This window comes from Pleurodeles waltl, chromosome 5 (genome assembly GCF_031143425.1).
Source record: "Pleurodeles waltl isolate 20211129_DDA chromosome 5, aPleWal1.hap1.20221129, whole genome shotgun sequence".
NCBI lineage: Eukaryota > Metazoa > Chordata > Amphibia > Caudata > Salamandridae > Pleurodeles > Pleurodeles waltl.
In genome coordinates, this window is record NC_090444.1 from 455033490 (window position 1) to 455056282 (window position 22793).

The window sequence follows — 22793 nt, forward strand, 5'->3', positions numbered from 1 at the left end:
ATCAACATTCAGAATAGAGGGAAGGCTTGCCAGTAAAAAGATTGTTGTGATGACCAAGTCCACATAAAGCAATTGTTATCTCCAGATTCTTACTGTACTCAAGTGTCAGGAAACAATTATCAGGACCGAGTCTTATATTCTTTTGATTAATAAAATGCTTCATTTAAGAAAAAATCTTTAAAATGTATAGATTTGACCAGCTCAACTAGCGTGTTTTGTTTGCTTCTTGTAACTTTATCAGGGCTGTAAAAACACTTATATACAAAATTACAATCATAGACAAACATAGAATTAAAAACACATAATCAAATTACTAATTATATTTACAAATTGAACCCCCTAAATCCTGATTAGTATTCTTAGCATACTTAAGATACCTATTTGCATGAGCATTTAGTCACCATAAGCAGTAGCGTAAAACCTCAAGAAGATGATAAAGTGTATCTGATACTTTAGGAGAATTAAGTTTTTCTAATCATGTCACTACTTCATTAATTCATGATTTGTTATACTACAAAATAATTTGGTCTTATTTATCTGTTGTATAACCCAAAAAATCACACAGATTTACAATCATAGACAAAAACAGAACTAATAGCATATAAACAAACTACTAATTACATTTACAAATTGGACATCCTAAACCCTAATACTTCTTCTTCGTAAAGTCAAGATACCTATTTTCATGAGCAATTCTTCACCGTAGGTGGCAGGTAAGGCCCTCCAGATAATAAAGTTTATCCTATACTTTAAGGGAATAAATCTTGACCAAATATGTCACTCTTTATTTATTTTTTTATGTTATAAAATCACATATATAAGTCATAAACTGTGAAACACCTTTAATGGAATCAAAATTAAATTCCTGTTGAGTATCTTCATTTCTTGTGGTTCGTACTAGGATCCCTCAAACTGATGAGCAGTTAATATGCAATCCCCAACTCATCTAAATCCAAACAGAAAATCAAATGGTTATTGACAAATTAGTAGGGAAATAGCCTATATAATAATGAATAAAGAATATTCTGTTGACGTACTTGGGTTCCAAATGTTTCTTGTGAAATACCAGTCAAAATTCACAAGAGAATGAGATTTACTGCTGGTGGTATCCCATAATCTACTTCATTTCATTTCCAAAGATCCATGAGCCATACAAAAATGACTGTCAGTATAATCAATCACAAGGAGATAAACAAGGAGATGCGTATGCTCCCTAATTTGACAATCCATAGCATGTTAATTTCCTTTAAAACGGAATGTCCATTCTATTTAATAATCTATAAATTACAAACAACAATCCAACCTCAATACCAAATGTTCTCATTATAATTGCTGACATTCTGTGATGTTCAAAATGTAAATTGGAGTGTGATGGCCTACCATTCTGGAAATACATGTATAGAAGGGACAACAGATCGCACCATAGTGAAACATGTAGAAGAAACAAAACTTTGGAGCCTAATACATATTCACATTTCTGATAGTTCAAAACATTAGTAGCATCATCCTATGTCTCATTCACATCTATAATCATACGCCACATAGTCACAGTGGAAACAATATATAATTCTTCAATAATCCCTGAAACTGCAGGAAGCTTCCCTGAACAAAATCTACTGCAGGTATGTGACTATAAATGCTGACATCTTAGAAGAGACACTTCTAAACAGACACTAGTGTATTATTGAATAATTTCTATGCCAAATTACTGCTACGTTTTGGTAAACCTAAGAATACTGAGAAGCCAAAGCATACCTCTCCAAATTGTGGTTGAAATATTTTAATCAGCAGCAACCTAAAAATTTAAAGATTTTGTTATTCCACCCATCTACTATCTAAAGTTTCAAATAACTTCATGGTGTTATAACACCAAAATTGTGGCCTCTTAAACTGAATTGTATCAAACATGTCAGAAGTATGAGGCACAGAACTATTCCTTGGCAAACTTACAAACCCAAAGTCTGCAAGGAAAATTATTTGTGTTGGTAAAGTACGGCTATAGGCATAAGCTACGTACATCCTAAAACGACAGAGGGCGAACATAAAGCATGCCCCAGAAACTATGTAATTCCTATAAAGATAAGCTGAACCTCCAATCAATATTCTTGTTCACAATTACACAAAAAAAAGCATAAATAATGTGCCATCTTAAAATAATGTGAACAAATATAGAACATGTCACAGTAGATTTCTGATTCATACAAGTACAAAGTGAAATTTCAAAAAGATTTCCTATTTACAATTGCTCCAATCCAGCACTAAGCAATCAATTAATCAGTGTGTCCCACTATATACTTACATTATAACATGGTTAGTCTCCCTCACGTAGTTCCAACAGCATGTATATCATAACTTTGCCCCACACTTATTTAAATAGCCCGGACTGAAAATACATCATCTTTGTGATCAATTGGCTTCAGCTGTATGTTGAAATCTATCCATAGTACCCCAGTAGGCCCACAAATCTCTGTCATCACAAAAGGTCTTGATCAAAATACATACCGTTTACATGATTATGATCACAAGGAATTTGATTGGTTTGCACACTGATTTAGATCTAATTTACATTAGAGGGTAACCAATATAAATTAGAACAAGGTGTGAGTTTTAAACAATATTGTCACTTACTCATAAACCTTCGACCCATGCACATTTTACTGTTAATAATTGGGACTATTATACACCTGCATAGACATCAGTCCACACCATCTCAAAAAAATCTATGAAAGATGGACAAAACTATCCTTTTCCACAATAAATTCCTATTTAGAGGGTGTCTCTCCTCTGCTTTTGTTTCACAATAATATAAACAATTACCTGCTCAAAAGATTATTGGACCCACAATCATTAGTTTTTACATCTATTCAAACCTAGATTTATTTTGTCTGATGTTAAACACATTCTCTTCAGTTCCATAGCAAATCAAAATGGTGTAGACCATGACCATTTGTAGGTCAGTAGACCACAGTGAGTCACTGTAAAATAGCTTTGTGCCATTTTGAAAAGGACAAATGTTTTTTTAAAGGGCCAGAGCTATAATATTATGAATATTTTCTACTGTGACAAAATAAATATTATAAGCAAAGGTTCTAACCATTCACATTGAAAAAGTATTATGTTGAACCTCAGCACATAACATTCACAACGACAAATGCCATGATGCTAAAAAGCTCGCTAAGCCCTAAATAACATAAATCATGCCTATTAAAGATTCAAAGACCCCTTAAAGTGACCAGTACATACTGTACTCTTAGTTTAAAGTAGACATATGATAGTACACAGTGTCCATACCAGGCCTCAAAAAATCTACTCACCCACTCACTATGGTGAGTCATATTTTATCAGGTTGAGCTATTTGTAGAACCTATTCCCCCTTTCTAGTGAGGTGACAAAGAACAGGTGTTCTGTTCAGTCAGAAAGTGAAGGAGTATTGAAGAATTAAATCTTATTTTTATCTTGACACATTTGCTCTGTGTTCAGAGAGAAGTCAAAAGTCAGTTAGTTTTCTTATAATTAACTTTCTTTCTCTGACTGCAGAGTTCCAGGATTTTTGAAAGTGAACTGTCTGACCGGCTGTACAACAGTAGGTTGTAGGGTGTCAGATTTTTCCTAACACACATTTAAATTTAAATAGCTAATAGGTCAACTGAACAAACCTTTCAAAATATATTTCAGTAGTTGTGAAAGCCCATTTTTGTACTTCTGAGTGATGTAAAAATAATTTAATAGAATGAAAAAAAATCGGAACACTTTACTTGGTGATGTGCAAATGATAAATACGATTTCTGAAACCCAATTGTCACAGATTGTTGTTAAAACACTGTATAGTTTTATCAGTTAAGCTACAAGTTAATGGGAATGTTTTTTGGCCATTTCTTGCAAATTTACTGTCTGTAGATGACAGTGTGCTACCCTATCATGCCTTAGTAATATATTTATCACAAGTGTGTGTTTAAACATAAACTGAGAAAAGCTCTTGCCCCCTGCCCTGATGGCAATGCTATTAGTAAATTAAGAGGCAAGTCATGGATCATGTGTACCCTAGAGGTGAGCTAGATTCTTAGGGTCTCATTTATGATGACCTTGCTGCACTGCATGACTGAGAAAGGGCAGAATGCACCATATTAAAGGCAAAGTGGTGCATTTCTGTTCTTTGCCAAGTGCTGGAGCACAAAAGGTTGCCTAGCGCTAACACAGGCATATGTCTGCATTGCATGCAGGATTGTTTTTGTGCAGGAAGGGACACTTTCTTGCACAAAAACAATTCTGGGAGTCATACACATAGAAAGAGGAAGTAGTGAGGAGAAATAGAGTTATTTCTCCTTGGTACCCCTCCCCTTGGAAGGTGTAAGATTTTGGCGCATACCCTGGTTTACAAGTTCTTGGAAATCTGGAGATGCATTGAGACCCACAAAATATGCATGGGACATCCCGTGCAAAATTCATGGACAGTGGCTTTGCATGGCTCAAAAAATCTGTCTTCGGATTTGCGTCACTCTTACATCACGTTGCATGGTGCATGTGTGATGCAAACAGCCTCATAAATAGGCCCCACATCATACATGGAACAAAGGTTTAGTCTATTTACTCAAACAAGATTTCTTGTACAGCAGAAATACTGAATTCACATATTTGAAGGTGCACTCCTATATGAAAATATGAAAATGAAGAAAAAGGTGACTCTGTAAAATAAAATATTAGGGTCACACAATTTGAGAACCGTTTATGGGTCAAATACATTACAGTGAGGTTGAGTAGACTATTCAAGTTATCAACCTGCATGTCTAATAACATTTTTATGATTTTTCTGGATGTGCATAATGATTGGCTTTAACTCACAAACTGGTCCTGGCATATTCATCACAGATATAAGGAGACACATCACCGTTTTTAAAACAACAAGTACATGCTGTACTACTAGACTATATAGGCATATATTATGCAGTATAAAAAAGAATTAGCTTGGACTCAAAGATTAGTACAGGTTTACCTATGACATTTATATGGAGACACATCACAGAAAGGAATGAAATACTTTCTCTAAGTTTAGTCCTTGCTCTACGAAGTGCAATGTTTACATTTATTTGCTTTTGCCTGTCTGAATCCTAGCTCTCTATCATCCCTTCTGGGGTTCCTAGAAATAATCTGAATTCCAAGAAATGTAAACTGGTTGTCTTATTGGTGCAACATTTGTATATGTCCAGCTAGGAGCCTCCTGGTTCCTTGTGGCCCTATTATGCCCTTGTATTCTTATTTTAAGGTCCCTAATCATGCTACCCACATAGGTCAGATTGCACTTATAGATAATGGCAGGTATAACAAACGTCCTATTGCAATTTAAGAACTGTGTAATCTGGTAGTTTCTGATCAAATTGTAATGGCAATCCATAATTCTGTTTATGCCTAGTGGCACATATTTCAGTTAGAACAAATGGAAAAACGTTTAGGAGGATATAGAAGCCAGGTTTTATTGGCTCCATCTACTCTTAGATGGTTGGTACCTATTATTTCTTTTATAGTTATATTCCTTTTAAATATGATTTAGAGGTGGAGGGGACTACTTCACTTAGTCCTGGTACCCCTTGTAATAGCAGCCAGTGTTTCTTAGAATGTTGTACACATACCTATGAGCAGAGTCAAATGCTGTGAAAAAGGTTAACCTTTCCCTTTGCTATCAAATTACTTTTGAGGGTTACAGTTCCCTAACCTTTTTAATGCATGTTTCAGACTGTTCTGCCAGGTTGCAAACATAGCCCCTGCTTCCTAATCTATTTTTTAACTCAATCAGACAATCCAGGAATATACCATATTTTTTTTTTTTTTTTTTTTTTTTTATTTATTTGTTTATCAATTTTATCAACTTACAACAATGCAACAGCTATCCCCCCAAAGCAGCACAATTCAACATATAACAGCTGTCCACAGTTAATCTCTACATACGTTTAGCATAGGGAGATCAAATAATTACACAATAATCCTTGCAGACCATTTGTTCTTCTAAATTCTTTTCCACCATTGGATGCTGCATCCATATCAGATTATCACGGGGCAATTAAATTAACCATGTTGCAATAATAACAATATGCAGCCAGTGGAGGGATATCAACAAACACACAGAAAAAAAAAAAAAAAAAAAAAAGGGAAGGAAAGGCAGGCGGTTGGAACAGACAGTCAACAGCAGACATTCACCTTTCAGGCATAAATGCCAGCGTACCAAGGGGGGGGGGCAATAGATCAGACCGGGCTTCTTTGAGTATTTCGTTCACTCGTCCTGAGTCGCCAGGTAATTATCTAACGGGGCCCAGATATTCCTGGGTCTGGACCCTTCAGGCATCAAATTCCAGAAGACCACGAGCTGATCATGACAAAAGGCAGCATCTCGCAACCATTCTGAACGACGTGGTACTCTCTTTCCGCCCCAACATATGGCCACTCTACGCTTGGCCAACAACAACAGCAGTCCCACCAAGCGTCTATTTGTTGGCCGGATATCCTCCACGTACCCAAGCAACGCGGTTCTAGGAGTGGCAGGAATTTCTGTATCGACCATTTCAAAGATTGCATCAAACACAGCCACCCAGAAAGCATTAATATCTGCACACTCCCATGCCAAATGTAAAAAAACGGCTTCTGGGGCCCGGCAGCGCATGCAGCACGCATCTTCACGTAGCCCCCGAGAATGGAGCCACACTGGAGTATAATATATTCTGTGCAAAAACTTAAAATGCAACAATCTGAGTCTATAATGGGGCGTCAGCGCTCTCATATGAGCACAGCAGCCACGCCACAAAGCTTCCGAAATGGGCTCACCCAAATCTGCCTCCCACGCTAATCTAGACGGCTCCCGAAAGTTACTCCCCCGCTCCTGCATGCAGTTATAGAGTCTGGTGACCAGCCCGCTGGAAGATTGCGCACAGCAAAGGATCTCCAGTGCACGGGACTCCACTGGGGCCTCAGCTGAGTTCCACAGACGGCTCCGCATGGAAGAGCGGACACGTATCACATACATACGCTGAAGCACCGTACATTCGCGGTCAGCCAGTATCTCGGACACGCCAAGTAAGCGACCATCCACCATCCAATCTCTCATCTCAGTCAGGCCAGCATCTCGAAGAAACCCCCGTACTCCATCGTCGCGGTGCAATTGTCCATCAGCTATCGCCATGACCGGCAAGGAGGGGGCGAATGGAATCGCAGCCCCAGACCGCCGCAGCAGTAAGCCCCACGCCAGCAGCGTGCAGGAAACCGGGTCGATCCCCCGCACCCGGGATGGAATACGCCCACCAAATGCCCTCGCCAGGTCGTCTGGCCACACAGAGTCACTCTCAGGCGCCAGGTGTGGCAGATAACGGATAGGATTTAACCAGTAATACGCAAAATGTGCCTGAGCGCATAGATAGTACAGTTCCATGTCCGGTGCAGCAAGCCCACCCAGCTCAAACGGCAACGTCAGCCTCTCCCAGGAAATGCGCGCGTGGCCCGCCCATACCAGACAGATCAGAGCAGAGCGTAGGCGCCTCAGGTAATCTCTCGGAAGCGGGAGCGGAAGATTCACAAACAAGTACAAAAACTTCGGCAGAACCACCATCTTTGCAACAGCAATCCTGCCGATCAGTGACAGCGGGAGGGTTCGCCAGATCTCTACCTTCCCCTCCAACCACGCCAGAGCAGCGCCATAGTTAGCACGCCACAACTCCTTCACGTCACAACTCAGCTGTATACCTAAATAGCGCACCGGGCCCTCTGCCCACACCAGGGGGTATCGGGACTCATAACGTGGCACTCTGGGGGTCAAAGGCAACACCACGGACTTAGACCAATTAATAGTGATACCAGAGAAGGTACCAAAACGCACAATCTCATCTAACAGTGTGTCCAGATTTTGGTCAGGGTTCCGTACATATAATGCAATATCGTCAGCATATAGAGATATCAAAATTGGCCGCTGCCGAAACTGTAGGCCCATATCGTTATATTTCTGGCGGAGCCGAGCCGCCAGAGGCTCCATCGCCGCAGCAAAAAGGAGAAGGGACAACGGGCATCCCAGACGCGTGCCGCGCGCTACAGGGAAAGGGGAAGACACATTCCCATTAAGGCGCAATCTAGCAGTGGGCAACGTATACAACAATTTAATCCAACGAAGGAAGCGCGCGCTAAGTCCCACCCGTCCCAGCAAGGCAAACATATAGTCCCATGCCAAGGAATCAAACGCTTTAGCAGCGTCCAGAAAAACAGCTGCTACATTATCATCCTCTACCAGTGTACTCGTCACCGCAAAGAAAGTGCGTAAATTATGGCCCGTAGACCTTCCCGGGACAAAACCCGACTGGTCCGGAAGTACAAAGCTAGGGAGGAGGGGCTGCAATCTTGCTGCAATCATTTTTGCAAGAATTTTATTATCAATGTTTATCATAGACAGCGGTCGGTATGAGTCGCATTGAGTCGGATCCTTGCCTGGCTTCAGGATCGTCACAATCAGAGCCTCCCTGAGCGAGGTCGGAAGGGACCCAGTCTCTAAGGCTTCTGCATATACCTCCAATAGTCGGGGAGCTAAAATATCCACATATTCTTTATAAAACGTAGAGGTTAAGCCGTCCACACCAGGAGATTTCTCCCCGGGCATGCTACGGATAGCCGCAGCCACCTCCTCCACTGAGAATGGCTCATCCAGATATTTCCGGTGCACTTCATCAAACCATATTAACGCAATGTCCTCAAAGGGCCCTAGTGCATCAGTCCCGCCAGCGTCCGCCGGAGCCTCGTAAAGTCTTGTATAGAATTCAGTGAATACCTGCATGACTCCACCTGATCCTGACACACTCCTCCCCTCACTATCCACAATCTCGGAGACATAGTCACCGGCCCAAGGCTTGCGAAGTAGTGCTGCCAACGCGCGACCCGCCCTTTCACCTTCCCCATATTGGCGAGCTCGAGCCTCCCTCCCGAGGAAACAAATTTCTCTGAGAGAGGCCTCCTCATACTGCGATATTTCTCGACGAATCTCAGCGAGAGTTTAGTTGGACCAGTGGGATTCCAATCGTCTTTCCAACTCAGCGATCCGAGCCTCAATTTCAGCCATCTCGCGCCTCAACGTTTTTACTATGCCATGTTGTTTCGAGAGACACACCCCTCTGATAACGACTTTGAATGCCTCCCAAATAGTTCCTGGGGACCTCACCGTTCCCTGATTCTCTACAAAGTACAATCTGATCGCCTCTCGCACCTCCTCGCGGAAGGCCGAATCCCGGAGCGCCCCCCTAGGCAGACGCCACATAGCCGATCTACCAAGTTCAGTCGGTATCTCCAATTCCAAACATACCGGTGAGTGATCTGACAGCGTGCGGGGGAGGTGGTCAATTGCTCTAGTCCAAACCAAAGTATCCCCGGAGCCCAGCCAGCGGTCAATACGGGACCAGCTACCATGCACGTAGTTTAAGCATGTACCCTCTCTCGCCTCCCCATGTCGTCGCCTCCACAGGTCCACCAACGCACCATCGCGCATCACCATCTCAAGCGCTTTAGCAGCTGCAACATGCTGCATCCTGGCTAGGCTCTCTCTATCCAACCTGGCGTCTAGGACGACATTAAAATCGCCCCCCCATATCACCGCGCCAGGACCCAGCGACTCTATTAAGCACCACAGCTCCAAAAAGAAATCTGGATCATCAACATTCAGCCCGTATACAGCAACCAGGCGGCACGCTTTGTCTAGAAGCACACCACTCATCATAACGTATCTGCCATTTGGGTCCACCAGTACCTCCTTCGTGCGCCACTGCAGCCCCTTACGAATTAGGATAGCAACTCCACGGGAATAGCTCGAGTATGTGGAGCTATGTATCTCACCCACCCACCCAGATTTAAGTCTGCATATTGTGGACTTCACCAAGTGCGTCTCTTGTAGCATACACACATCAATTGCATGTCTCTTAACATAGGCAGCCACAAGGTGAGCCTTCCTGCCATCATTAAGCCCTTGCACGTTCCAAGTCAAACATTTGATCACAGACACTTCCTCACCCCTCGGTCCCATCGACAATCAGCCAGAAGCGAATTCGAAGACCAGCCACCACCTGCCTTGTATTTAACAAAGGAGCTAATAAAACATCCATACAAAGAAAGGGAAATAACACCCCGCAACCATTCAGGAGATCAACCACCCCCCACCCACACAGGTCCCCCAAATGGACCCAACCAGAATCCCACCCATCTTGGCCCCAACACCCACCCCAAGAACAAGAACAAAAATTGACAGGACTCATCCTAGGGGCTATGACCAGCCAGATACCTCTCTACTCAGTTAACACCGAAAGAGAGGGGCCCGTGGGCCAACCATTAGTCCTGAGCTGACAGGGAGCCAGGCAAAAAGCAGCTAGCGCGCTCAAGCAGTTCCAGCAATGAGTACTCAGTCAACCAGAGCATATTAGTCATTGTCACTTAAGGCAGCATCGTCGTCGTCACGTCCCCGGCGCTCCACAGCCTCCCGTCTCCTAGGTAGCTGCCGGGCAAATTTAGTCGCCTGTTTCAGGTCTGTGAAGTAGATCATCTTACCCTCATGACGCACCCTTAACTTAGCAGGGTACAGCAGAGCAAAGTTTACTCCCGCTTGTGACAACAGACGCTTAACCGGCAAAAAGGCTCGCCTCTGGGACTGCACACCAAGCGTATAGTCTGGGAAAAAATTTATTTCGGAGTTCTTATAGAGTAACGGGCGTCTCTCTCGTGCCAATCGGAGTACCGTGTCACGGTCACGGTAATTCAGTAGACGTGCAATAATTGGGCGTGGAGGTGTCCCAGGTGGAGGACGGGGTCCCAAGGATCTGTGAGCTCTCTCTACCACCAGCAACCGAGAGAGCTCGCCAGCAAACAACTCAGATAACATCTGTTCTATAAAGTCTTCCATTCGCCCCATGTCGGTCGCCTCCGGCAGCCCCACGATTCGTATGTTATTGCGTCGAGATCTTGATTCCAAGTCTTCGTTCTTGTTGCGTATGACCTCAAGTATTCGATCCATTCGAGCGATCTGATCTCTGTCTCCCTGGCGTGCATCCTCTATTTCAGATGTACGTGTCTCCAAAGCAGCAAATCTGGAGTCATGATCATCAACACGCACCCTAATTCGATCAAGCTGTTCGGTAACATGGTCCAGCTTAGCATCAATGCCAGCCAAGCTGGTCTTAAGGTCTAAGAACATGGACTTCACCGATGCCACAGAACTGTCCTCTCCGCTCGGCTCCTCGCAGGACTGGGAGCCAGCAACAGCGCTCTTTTTTTTCCCACCTTCAAAGGTAAGTTTAGCCTGGCGCTGATCAGCCTTACCCATCGTTCCACACTGCGTCAGCACCTCCAACCAGACTCAGGTATGTGGAGCCAAACCAAGGGAATTCCCGGTTCCAAAAGAAACTCCTTCTGTAGCGTGACTCTCACCGGGGGCCCCCGTAACAGCCACAGGGGTTATCGACTAGCGGGACCCCTGAACGCCAGCCTGCCCTCACAGGCCCGATTGGCTACGCTGCCCGGCCGGATCCTCGCCTCCCGATTTTCTCCGCAGGAGGCTGCAATCTCAGTTTTCACCGCCCTCCATCAGATCGTACCTTTGTGTCCTCGAAATAACGGCCCAAGAGGCTCGCCCAGGTCCCGGAGTACTCCCTCACTGTGCCCAAACTGTCAGCAGCCACAGGTTCCAAAGCCCCACGCAAGAGCTCGCCTCTCCAGCCACGTCCGTATAATACCTCTAGGCAGCAGGAGAAACACGAGGACCGTCAGTGGCTCCTCGCCCCAGCGCCACCATGCAAAGCACTCCGTGGGGCCGTAGGGCCGCGACGCGACCCCGTCGCCGAGTGGCCCCCAGGCGTCACCTCGCTTGCGGACAAACACCTCCGTGAGCGGCAGGGGGCAATGGATCCCCCCGTCCGCTTCGTGCTTCTCTAGCACAACGCCCGGCCCTGTCCCTCAGCGGCCGGCGCAGGCTCCACCTCTGTCCGCCCACTCCTCTTGCGTTCCGCACACGCGGGCGCACCCGGTGTGGGCCCGCCCGCGTCTCCGCTCAGCTGCTGCTCTGGTCTTCGCGCCGTTCTGAGCCGCAGAAAACGGCCCAGGGGCGCTTACTATTAATGCGCGCCCAGCCGGTACCCGTCCAACCGTCAGGTGTGTCAATAAAATGGATAAACGGCCCCGGGCCGGGCAGAGCCTCACAAGGTGACGGCCATCTTGCCCGGCGGTCAGGCCACGCCCAGGAATATACCATATTCACTGCAGTTCCATCACATTCAGAGGACTTCCCCAAAGGGGATGCCTTTTAGGGTGGGTACTATCAACTTGAAGAATGCAATTGGATGTAGTCTTCTTTCAATATAATGTGCTTGCATTCTGTTATTGTGAATGTAAAATTCAACATCAAGATAGCAAATTCTCTGTCTACCAATCATTATGGTGAACAAGACATTGAAAGGATTTTCATTTAAGTACTTCATATTTTATTCCATTTGTGGTTCAGAGCTTGCTCAAATTATAATAAGAATTTCAATGTAATGACACCAAAAATTAAATAACTGGGTGCATTGTTTGGCAGATAGGAACCAAGCATGTCTCTTCTCATGCCAACTCATGGAGAGGTTGGCATATTAGGGGGCAAAACCTGGAACGTATTACAGTACCCTATAGCTAGTAGTACCACTCAGAGGGCCTGATTCACAAACGTAAACTTAGACCAAAAGTTTAAGTTTAGACCTAAAGTCTAACTTTACTCGTAGGAAAGCTAGACCTTTGGTGTAATTTTAGACTGAAAGTCTAAACTTAGACCAACCGTTTTTGAAGTTTGGTGTACGTTTAGACCAAAAAGCTAAACTTAGACCAAAAGTCTAACTGTACTCACAGTAAAGTTAGCCTTTTGGTCTAAACTCACACCAAAAGTCTAAACTTAGACCAAAAGTCTAACTTTACAAAGAGGAAAGTTAGACTTTGGGGGTCATTCTGACCCTGGCGGTAAATACCGCCAGGGCGGAGGTTGGCGGTAGTACCGCCAACAGGCTGGCGGTGCTCCGCCGGGCATTCTGACCGCGGCGATACAGCCACGGCCAGAAGCGGAAAGCCGGCGGTGTACCGCCGACGCGCCGCCATGGGGATTCTGACACCCCATACCGCCATCCTGTTCCTGGCGGTTCGCCCGCCAGGAACAGGATGGCGGTATGGGGTGTCGTGGGGCCCCCGTAAGAGGGCCCCACAAAGAATTTCAGTGTCTGCTTTGCAGACACTGAAATTCGCGACGGGTGCAACTGCACCCGTCGCACCTTCCCACTCCGCCGGCTCCATTCTGAGCCGGCTTCCTCGTGAGAAGGGTGTTTCCCGCTGGGCTGGCGGGCGGGCTTTCGGCGGTCGCCCGCCAGCCCAGTGGGAAACCCAGAATGACCGCTGCGGTCTTTTGACCGCGGTACGGTCTTCTGGCGGTTCCCGCTTGGCGGGCGGCTACCGCCGCCCGCCAAGCTTAGAATCAGGGCCTTTATTTCTAAACTTAGACTTTTGGTCTAAGTTTACCTTTGTGAATCTGGCCCACTGCTGAAAAGGAAAATGTTATTTAAAGGGCTATTTGCCATCTCCAACATCTTAGCATGGTCCATGTAATTGGCAGGTTTAGTTGATAAAAGCAAATACATTGCAGTCAGACCATACTCTTTTTTATACATATGTACAATCAAATTACTGCTAGACTGCTGCCATGTGATATCTTCAAATTTGTTTAGTATATCCGCTGTATCCGTTAGATATGATGCTAGATGTCAGACAAGAGGTTTCAACAAGTAATTAAGAATTCTGATAGATGCTCTGTGATTGAATCTATTCCTGATATAATTGGTTTACCTGACAGGCAATCACCCACTTTGTGTATTTTGGTCAAAATGCAAACAAAAGGACATTTGGGAAAGTCTGTCTTAAGAAACTTATATTTCAATCAGTTAACTAGTCCCAATTAATTTCAATGATGTTAATTTTCTTCACTTATTCAATGATTTCATTAATTATTTTCTTGGTCTGAAATGTAGGATTATCAGCCTCATGAACTACAATATGCTGGTCATCCCTTAAAAATGATAGCACCATTCTATCTTTCCTGATGATATTACAATGCTCTTCCTGCCTGACTTTTGTTTTATTGTGCAGTCATTTTTGTTCTCCAATGTGTACACATTTTCAGCTATTTCTTAGCAAATGGATCAATCCCTGCCAGTTGCATATTCTGGGTAACTAATTTCAAGGTATGATGTAAAACACTATCACAATAAAAGTCTGATTTAGTGTTTAATGATTCCAATAAGTAATGTACATTGACACATCCATCAACCAAGGATTATACAGTATGGATGCTAGCAATGTCTGCAATAGATAAATCAGACACATGAACTTGAGTCAATTTAGAATGAGCTTTTTGGTCAAATGGGGCAAAGTAGTGTTTCAGTTTCAAATAGTTAGTGAATTTGAACATATCTACTTGCATATTTGGAAATCACAAAAAGATGTGGAACAGAATACTAAGGGCCATATGTACGAACACTTTTTCCCATAGACACAGAATGGGTAAAAACCTTTGCTACATCTGGCCCTAAGTCCTTACTTAATGCAGTATTCTCAATAGGAGATACTACTCTGTTGGACAAAAGTACAAATTTCCAAGGCACCCTCATTGTCTGCACTGTTTGGTACTTCAATTGTATTAATCTCACTTATGCACCAGATGGCAACCCATAACTTCTTATTTCTTTGTTTAGTTGCAGGTTTGTACTCCTGACCTCTCTGAATTTTTCCAGATTATTTTCTACCTTGTTTTGTTTTATGTGTGCTTTTTGGGATTCAATTTGAACCTTGTGAACATTCTCTAGAAATTAGGATGCTCTTAGAGTAGAAGGAGATGGAGTCAAATCACTGGGTCCCATTATTTCTTCCAAGGGACAGTTCATGGCTACTGTACGAAGGCAAATCTCTTTCCCCTATCATAGTTTTAGAGTTTGCCTCCCTGTAAACTTGCATGCCATCTTCTTTTTTGCACTGCTAAAGATGTATCCATTATTACAGTATCTCTCCTCCTTATTTTATTCATTTTTGCTTATTAGTCAGCTGGTGCTCTCTAATTATATTATTCAGGATTTCATTTTTTTTAGCGTTTCCTCTTTTGACTCATTTTTCAGTTAATTATTTTATGCAGCACATCAATCTGTTATTTTAATTTGGATACCATTTAATTTGAATTCGCCCTTAAATCCTCATCAGTATCTGTGAGGCACATGTCAAATTAACTTCCCATTCATGCAACAATTCATTGGCCTGGTCATCACATTTTGGGAAAATTAAAATGTGTAGCTATCAAGGGACCCTTATATTGTCAAAGTAACTTTCAGAGTTGAGTCATCCGACGACTTAGATAATTCAGGTGCTTTCATCCTTTCTAGTCTTATGAATTTGTTTCTATGACTTTCGTTAATGGTATTTCTCCTTGTAATCAGGTGTGGTTTATCAAAGCTAGATGTTAATAGGTCCTCCCCTAATTCCTCAAAGTTGTCCTTAAATTGAGACATGTTTATGAATCAGCAACTTGCAGGGCTAATGTAACACTTAAAAAACTCTGCCTAACATTCTATGATGTTCAAAGACTAAATGTGGAATCCGATGACCTAGCATTCCTAGAAATATGTGTATTCAAAGGAAAACATATTGCACAATATTGAAATGTGTAGAAGAAACAACCCATTTGAGCCTAACTATAATTGCAACTGTCTCTCTCACATCTATAGTCATTTACCACATTGCCACAGTGAAATATGTATAGAATTCTTCAATAACCAATAAAACTTCAAGGGGCTGGATAAGATTCTGGCCTGATTATTCCATGCTGAAACTTGAGAATAAGAAGGAATTTGGGGATAACTATTTCTTTAAGTGGACTTGGACATCGCAAAACTTAGACATCACAACAATTTTTTACTTTTACTGGAGTACTTTTTCTTGTCCTAAATGTTGTACTTGACTTTTTGGGTCATTTCGGCAACATGACCAGTGGTTGGTTAAGCACCCAATATTAAATGGACTTAGTGTTGCATGTGCTGTGTCAATCATTGTTGTCTGTGTTGTGTTTCTTAACTTTCTTCGCCAACAACTCTCAGAGAAGCAGCCCATGCAGGGCAAGAGCGGGGTGCCTGGTGACCCCACACTCGGTCTCTTTTTCTCAGATTCTCCCCCAAGTCGGAACAACAGTGTCTCTAAGGAGAGGAGCGGGCATCGCAAGGGTGTCTTTCATGGAGGCAATACTCTTAAAACTACTTGCAACACAAACCTTGGTCATGCTATGAAGCTCCTGGTCTGCTCTCCAGTTGCAACTCAAGATCTCTCTTTATCTCTGGTCCTTCCCTAATGGGCCCTGTTTCTTTTTCTTTTACACACTGTACTGCACAGGAGAAACTGTGTAACCCCTAATCTTCTGGGGATATCTGCCTTAAATGTATGGAGCATAGAGTGTCTGGTACATGTAGCAGCATTCAGTGTCCGAGGGCAATCTAGCTGATCATCGACGAGGTCTGCCATGGTCCAAAGTAGCCATTAACAGTTTACATATGAGAGCACTCAAGGAGCATAAAGGCCTCAGTCAAGAGGGAAGGGTCAGTGATCAACTCACAGTAGCATGACTGTTCAACAATGTGAGGGGGCAGGATGCAGGGGAGGCAGCTGGCCTCTAACCTCTGCAGGCCCATACTCTAGTTCAGGCTAGGCATCAACAACTGTTTTAGCACAGGTTCACAGCAAATCCAGCCTGTCTAACCCAATAAGCCACAGAGGGAGCAGGCCAGTCTGATTGCCACAGCTCCAGAAGTATTCTGTTGAGGAAGTGAAGTAGTGCCCTAGTCATGCTGCCAATCTTAGTGCAGTAAAATTATGCTACATCAGACAGCGGTAGAAAACAATATAAAATCATATGTGGTGAAAGGGCAGAGTAGGCCTAAACTTTGAGTTGATGCCAGAAAGTTGAAGAGTTCACTTGAAAACAGAATGCATGACCAGTAAGGTTGAAGTTAAAGGAAAACCTGTGTTTGTAAGCCTAAGCCTAAAGGAATTAAGGCCCATATATGTACTGGTTTTGCACCACATTTGTGTCATTTTCTGACGCAAAAGCAGCGCAAACTTACAAAATATAATTGTACTTTCTAAGTTTGCGTGATTTTACATAAAGAAATGATGCAAATGCAGTACAAAAAAAGTATAAATATGGGCCATATTGTTTTGAGCACACAGGCATGTATTCTGTTGTCTCAGTAAATTAAAAGCATGATTGAAGAATGGGAGCAGGAGATTGAATTTGCCAAGGGTATGCAAAAACTGAGGAGTTCTTGGGAGTAGAGTGATAGAGCACACACACACAAATACACATGCATTTCAGAGTAGTGAATGGTTATTTTGTTAAGGATTGTTAGAATTGCAATAAAGAATATGTAGGAAATAGGCTAAAGGTTAAGGGACACCAGTGATGTGATTTTGCAACAAGTATGTAATTGCTAAACTTACTAATCAACCTTTTTATATTGTTCGTATTTGCTATATAAGTGGCTGCCTATGAAGGAGCAAACTGAGACTACCTGTCTACCTCTATGGTGGTAACTGCTCTCCCTGCCGCAACAGTAAAAAAGCTGTGGTTTACCTTCCCAAGAGGAGTCCTGTCTTTTTTATCTTAAGTTTCCCTGCAACATTTGGTGCATCTCTGCTGAGGTAAGCAGACATTGTGTTCTCTCTAAAGCTCTGCCTATTCAGGGGGGGTGTAGGAGCCAGTGATAGCCGTCATTTAAGGTGAGGACAGATGCAGACTTTGTTCCACTTTTTGTATAAATTGTATGACTTGTCTCTCTGGCAATGGTAAACACAGATGTAATACAGATATAAGGATATAAGAGTACCACATGCAAGAGTGTGTACATGTGTTGTACAATATTACGTTAAGGTGCTACATAGTCAGAAGAAGATTTATCCCAACCTAATAAATTGGATGTGGTCAATGTGGGTGATTCGAAGTTGGGTTTCCAATATGTGTTCCAATATTTTGACATAGAGGAATGGCTGAAAAGCCCATGTCATTAAGCTTTACCTCAAATATAATCTGAACACTCAAATTACCGTACTGAACCTAATATCCAGGAGTCACTCCATGGTATACAAGCTGCATGGTTTGAGGGTTATCGCCTCTTGGGGCATGGAGGGAAGTGACCAGTTGCTACTGACAGAATTTACTGTTTAGAGTTAGACCAATTGTTGATTCATATTTAGAAGTAGTTGAAGTGTTCTTATTTTTAAAATATTGGTGATGAGTGCGTGTGTAGGCGTGTAAATAGAAATGTGGTCACAGAGAGATGTTGGTAATATTGCATTGTGTTGTTAGAATGTATAAGGTTTAACATTTGATTAAGAAGACACGTTGACAGATTTTTTTTGTTTGTAAGGACTAGTGTACAAATTTTAGTAGACAGATAAAATTTAAATGACAAAACTTCTTAGAAATATGGGGGGATTATGGAGACTCCTTTAGAGAATATGCAAAATACTTTTCCGGATGACCATAAAAAATTACAGAAATATTGTCAGGAGTGGTTTAAAGCTACTCAGAAGCATACATATCCCTAACCAAAGAAAGGGGCATTTAAAGACAAAGTATTAGACATTCCTTAAGAGCAAGTACGTAGGAACTAAATTGCAGCAGCAAGAAGCTACCTTAGCATTACGGCAATTATTTTGTGAGAAGCCTAGGAACTCCTCAAATGTTTATACTCCTAGTACCCTGTCTACTTCCCCACCTGTCTATGACTCAATGGCTTCTTCCCCTAAGGTACCAGGTATTTATTCACTGACATAACCAGAGGGAGCCGCAGTAGGATTTGAGAAACCTGAAGTTGAGAACCCTTCGCAATCCCCAAAGGAATCCTCTAATGTTGCCCCACAGATGTCAAAGCCAAGACATACAAGTACTCCCAGATAACAAGTAGGGATGGGTGATTCTCAATTTTCAGGACAATTAGAAGCACAGTTTATACTGCATTTAGATCCAACTTCTCCCCAGGAGGGTAGAGGTGAAAAGCAAGGTTCAAGAGACAATGACAATCAGTAGCATGTTTCATCAGCAACATCACACTTATAACAGAAAAGAGATGTAACAGGAAGGGTAGTTAGAGAACGAATATCTACCCGCAACAAAGATCTGCAGTTGATTCTAAATGGAATGACAATGCACACAGGGTGTAGGAAAGAACCATCTTGCCTGGCATGTTACCCCAATATTTCACTGTATATATGTTGTTTTAGTGTATGTGTCACTGGGACCCTGCCAGCCAGGGCCCCAGTGCTCATAAGTGTGCCCTGTTTGTGTTCCCTGTGTGATGACTAACTGTCTCACTGAGGCTCTGCTAACCAGAACCTCAGTGGTTATGCTCTCTCTGCTTTCCAAATTGTCACTAACAGGCTAGTGACCAATTTCACCAATTCACATTGGCATACTGGAACACCCTTATAATTCCCTAGTATATGGTACTGAGGTACCCAGGGTATTGGGGTTCCAGGAGATCCCTGTGGGCTGTAGCATTTCTTTTGCCACCCATAGGGAGATCTGACTATTCTTACACAGGCCTGCCAGGGCAGCCTGAGTGAAATAACGTCCACGTTATTTCACAGCCATTTACCACTGCACTTAAGTAACTTATAAGTCACCTATATGTCTAACCTTCACCTGGTGAAGGTTGGGTGCAAAGTTACTTAGTGTGTGGGCACCCTGGCACTAGCCAAGGTGCCCCCACATTGTTCAGGGCAAATTCCCCGGACTTTGTGAGTGCGGGGACACCATTTCACGCGTGCACTATACATAGGTCACTACCTATGTATAGCGTCACAATGGTAACTCCAAACATGGCCATGCAACATGTCTAAGATCATGCCAAAGGATCGACCGCTGACTGCTCAGGAAGACTGCAAAACCGCAACAAAGTAGCAAAGACGACTACTGCAACCTTGTATCGCTTCATCCTGCCGGCTTTCTTGACTGTTTCCTGGTGGTGCATGCTCTGGGGGTAGCCTGCCTCCTTCTTGCACCAGGAGCTCTGAAGAAATCTCCCGTGGGTCGACGGAATCTTCCCGCTGCAACCGCAGGCAACAAAAGACTGCATCACCGGTCCTCTGGGTCCCCTCTCAGCATGACGAGCGTGGTCCCTGGAACTCAGCAACTCTGTCCAAGTGACTCCCACAGTCCAGCGACTCTTCAGTCCAAGTTTGGTGGAGGTAAGTCCTTGCCTCCCCATGCTAGACTGCATTGCTGAGTACCACGTGATTTGCAGCTGCTCCGGCTCCTGTGCACTCTTCCAGGATTTCCTTCGTGCACAGCCAAGCCTGGGTCCCCGACACTCTAACCTGCAGTGCACAACCTTCTGAGTTGTCCTCCTGCGTCGTGGGACTCCCTTTTCTGACTTCGGGTGGACTCCAGTTCACTCCTCTTCCAAGTGCCTGTTCCGGTACTTCTGCGGGCGCTGCCTGCTTCTGTGAGGGATCCCTTACTTGCTGGGTGCCCCCTCTGTCTCCTCATCCAAGTGGCGACATCCTTGTCCCTCCTGGGCCACAGCAGCGTCCAAAAACCCTAACCGTGACCCTTGCAGCTAGCAAGGCTTGTTTGAGGTCTTTCTGTGTGGGAACACCTCTGCAAGCTTCTTCACGACGTGGGACATCCATCCTCCAAAGGGGAAGTTCCTAGTCCTCTTCGTTCTTGCAGAACACAAAGCTTCTTCCATCCAGTGGCAGCTTCCATGCACCCTCAGCTGGCATTTCCTGGGCATCTGCCCACTCTCGACACTGTCGCGACTCTTGGACTTGGTCCCCTTGTCTTACAGGTACTCAGGTCTGGAAATCCACTGTTGTTGCATTGCTGGTGTTGGTCTTCCTTGCAGAATCCCCCTATCACGACTTCTGTGCTCTCTGGGGGTTGTAGGTGCACTTTACACCTACCTTACAGGGTTTTGGGGTGGGCTATTTTTCTAACCCTCACTGTTTTCTTACAGTCCCAGCGACCATCTACAAGCTCACATAGGTTTGGGGTCCATTCGTGGTTCGCATTCCACTTTTGGAGTATATGGTTTGTGTTGCCCCTATACCTATGTGCTCCTATTGCAATCTATTGTAACTTTACACTGCTTGCATTACTTCCTTTTGCTATTACTGCATATTTTTGGTATTGTGTACATATATCTTGTGTATATTTGGCATCCTCATACTGAGGGTACTCACTGAGATACTTTTGGCATATTGTCATAAAAATAAAGTACCTTTATTTTTAGTATATCTTTGTATTGTGTTTTCTTATGATATTGTGCATATGACACCAGTGGTATAGTAGGAGCTTTCCATGTCTCCTAGTTCAGCCTAAGCTACTCTGCTATAGCTACCTTCTATCAGCCTAAGCTGCTAGAAACACCTCTTCTACACTAATAAGGGATAACTGGACCTGGTACAGAGTGTAAGTACCCCTTGGTACCCACTACAAGCCAGGCCAGCCTCCTACACAGGGCTGTTAGTAAAACATGATGGCCAGTATCCCAAGAAGGAGATGAGGATTTTAGGAGTACTGAAGATAATCTACCACATTGACAGAAGGAGAAGGGGAATGTAGTAGTTTCACCAGAAAGGGTTCAGGAATGGTTGTCACAAGGATAGAAGGGATGTGAGAGAAATAAGGAGAAAACGATATTATGATGATCTTTCAGGGCAGATTCAGGGATGTTTTGGAAGGAGGGCAAAAACAGTAGAGTCAAAACACAGGCAGGTATATAACATGGGTAAAATACTTTCATCTCCAGAAGCTAGGCGCTCTACTTATGAAATTGGTATTCAAAAAAGGCCTCTTATTGATCTTGACCCTACAAAGAGAGCAATGGAATTGCCTAATCACATTGATATTAGAGAAAGAGAGCAGGACACATTCTCTAGAGCTAGGAAACCTCAAGCAACTGAGCTTGAGCGGATATGATTATGATTTCAATTTCAGGGAACGCATGGCCAGACAGACCCTAGGATGGGATCTTGTGAAGCCATGGGAGAATTTACACTACATGATAAACCAATGCAGCAGATGAGTGTTAATCAGTTTTATGCAGCACTGATCTCAACCCTAGTGAGAGTTGGTACAGTGCTGTACCTTATGTGGATAATTTGGCAGGATTTGGCAGGATGAACGGAAGGCTTAATTCCACAAATGAGTTCATGGCCACGAGAAGGGTCTTTTGATCCAAGTGACATGGCAAATGCTGAGGATTGTATTCCTTATGGTGAGGAAGATCCAGACTGGGATTATTCCTACACATAGAAATGTTTGTGTGTGGCTAAAATATGCCAGACAGATTAATCCCCAATATTCTGTCACTCACATATAGCAGATGCCCTTGATATGTAAGATACCTGGAGCACCTCATTATGTTCCTTTGCCACAAATGGACAAGAAGAATCTTAAAATGTTGTTACCGCCGTTTACAGAGGGAGCAGGGAAATGGATTAAGTTTTTTGAAAAGCAAACTACAGGTAGCACCCTAGCAGTAGGTGAATTAAAGAGTTTATTTAGCTCTCTTATAAGAGATAAGACAGATACTATTCTTCAGAAAGCTGGAGTGAGACATATTACCTTCACTGAGGCTAAGTATGATGCCCCCCATTCAATTTAGTTTGGACAATTGTTTGGGATCTGTTGAGGAAAATGTACCCTGCCAACCAGTTATTGGGTCCCTCATAGCTCAATCAGT

At 43.5% G+C, this 22793-nt stretch overlaps 1 long non-coding RNA gene across 1 annotated transcript in view; it reads right to left on the reverse strand.

Annotated features, from left to right (window-relative positions):
• Positions 1-342: 342 nt before the first annotated feature.
• Positions 343-22793, reverse strand: part of LOC138297269 (uncharacterized) — a 30308-nt gene continuing 7857 nt past the window's right edge. The window contains exons 2-3 of the long non-coding RNA XR_011203987.1: positions 1756-1795; positions 343-946 (exon numbers count right to left, since the gene is read on the reverse strand). This is a non-coding gene — a long non-coding RNA (uncharacterized lncRNA). The remainder of the gene's footprint in view (positions 947-1755; positions 1796-22793) is intronic.